Source organism: Delphinapterus leucas, chromosome 10, assembly GCF_059928025.1.
Source record: "Delphinapterus leucas isolate spDelLeu-1000000601 "Yukka" chromosome 10, BTC_Dleu_Yukka2, whole genome shotgun sequence".
NCBI classification, from domain to species: Eukaryota; Metazoa; Chordata; class Mammalia; order Artiodactyla; family Monodontidae; genus Delphinapterus; species Delphinapterus leucas.
Genome location: NC_143138.1, coordinates 21801300 through 21803137, shown reverse-complemented (window position 1 = coordinate 21803137; position 1838 = coordinate 21801300). Strand labels below are relative to the sequence as shown.

Below are 1838 nucleotides of genomic sequence, written 5' to 3'. Positions count from 1 at the left end.
AGGTTTTTCCGTGGTCCTCAATTAATTCTTCAATTATTTCCTCAATGGGGAATCCCTGCTAAGCAAAACTTGTAATGGAATGAACATTTTGTGGGAGAATGAAACATGAATCAAGCATATCAGTTAACAAAGTTCACAGCCAGGAAAATGCTACTGAGGAAGTAGAGAATAGGGGGGATTAGAAGGAATTACTCAAGTGAGTGATGAGTAAAGAATTAACTCACCAAAAAGGAACATTCACTCTTCTTAGGCACAGCAAACCGACGAGGATGGGAATCGAACCCACGCGTGCAGAGCACAATGGATTAGCAGTCCATCGCCTTAACCACTCGGCCACCTCGTCACATGCAAGTCCCTTTTATTCAACTTCTTCCTGCAGTACTTCCAGGCGTTTTATAGCAATGCATCTGATCGCTCTTTTCCTGGATTAATCGTCATAACCACAGTGTGAGTCAGGTGTCAGAGTAAATGTCACAACCACCACAAAACTGATGCACAACACTTGGAGTGGTGAATTTACTTGGCAAACACCTGATAACAGGTGGAACTAGGCCTGACACACATTGTTGGACGCAAGCCAACCCTGGCTGGCCGACTCAGCTCTGCGTGCCGGGGAGACACACACCCGGACGTTCACAGGGTCCCTCCGCCGCTGCATTCCGCATTCGAGGGACTGATTTCCCCACCACCTGATCAGAAATCCCGGGATTCCCGTTTTCTGAGCGGTACAAGAGTCCCGGCTCTGCGATTCCTTTCCATTTGCGCCCGCCAGCCTGGAGACGCCCTCATTTGTCTTTTGTTATCCACTTTAGGACTTGGTATTGATCAGTCTATGAAAAATCAGCAACGCATGAGAACGTGTTTTGGAAAAAAGTAGACAAGAGAAAGAGCCCCAGTGGGAAGATACTTGTATCATAGCGCAAGAGCGGCTTAGTTTGACTACTATTAACTCTGGGAAGGGCCGGTGAGGTGGGTTATCCCTGATGCAGGAGGCAGGGTGCAGTTCCTGGTTGTGGCTCTTTCCTAAGCCCCACTAGGGAGGCCGGACTGAGTAACCCCTAACGTCCCCTGCAGCTCTGACAACCTCTGTGATAAAGTGACCATCAAGAATCCCGGGGGCCCAGGTTCGATCCCTGGTGGGGGAAATAAGATCCCACAAGCCGCACGGCGTGGCAAAAAAAACAAAAACAAAAGCAAAAAACCTCTTCCACTTGTGAGAGTTTGTGTACTTTTAAATATTTAGTGCAGAATTTTGGAGGTTGAATTGTTCTTTTCTACAAAAATGTTGTTGCCTTTTTCCTCCCTACGAAATCTCTTAGCTCTGTTCTCAGTTTTGTTGGGAGGGACTCTTCTCTCTCACCCCAGTTCACCGAATTTCAAAATATCTTCGATCAGCACGAAACCTTTAGAGGTACTTCATCCGCAATACTGAATGAAACAATACTTGTTCCTTTGAGTATTGTTACACTTTGAGTCATCCGCTACCACTCACACTTACTTTTCAGAGACTCAAAGGCAAGCTCATTTCACACCAGTGACTTCAGAACTGTTCCTAGGGGAAGACTCGGGTGGGGCTGGATTTCTGCTGTTAACTAAGAGCTTCGGTGAGGTTTGACTTAGACCACTCTCGCTACAGCAAGAGGACAGGGAATGTATTTGTCTTGGTCTTAATACACCAGTGTCCGTGTAAACAAACGATCACTATTGTTAACAGATTTAATGTCAAATCTAAGCCTTAGAATTAAGGCTCCTAGAAAGGATATTTTCAATTAATTAAACCTTTGGATTAATAATCCTACTTTTAAAAAAACCATAAAGGTTACGATGAGTATTAAATT

The 1838-nt window shown here is 45.0% G+C and overlaps 1 non-coding gene across 1 annotated transcript; it reads right to left on the bottom strand.

Moving 5' to 3' along the window:
- Positions 1-261: 261 nt before the first annotated feature.
- Positions 262-343, bottom strand: TRNAS-GCU (transfer RNA serine (anticodon GCU)). The gene has a single exon. It is a non-coding gene; the product is annotated as a tRNA-Ser (tRNA).
- Positions 344-1838: the final 1495 nt, after the last annotated feature.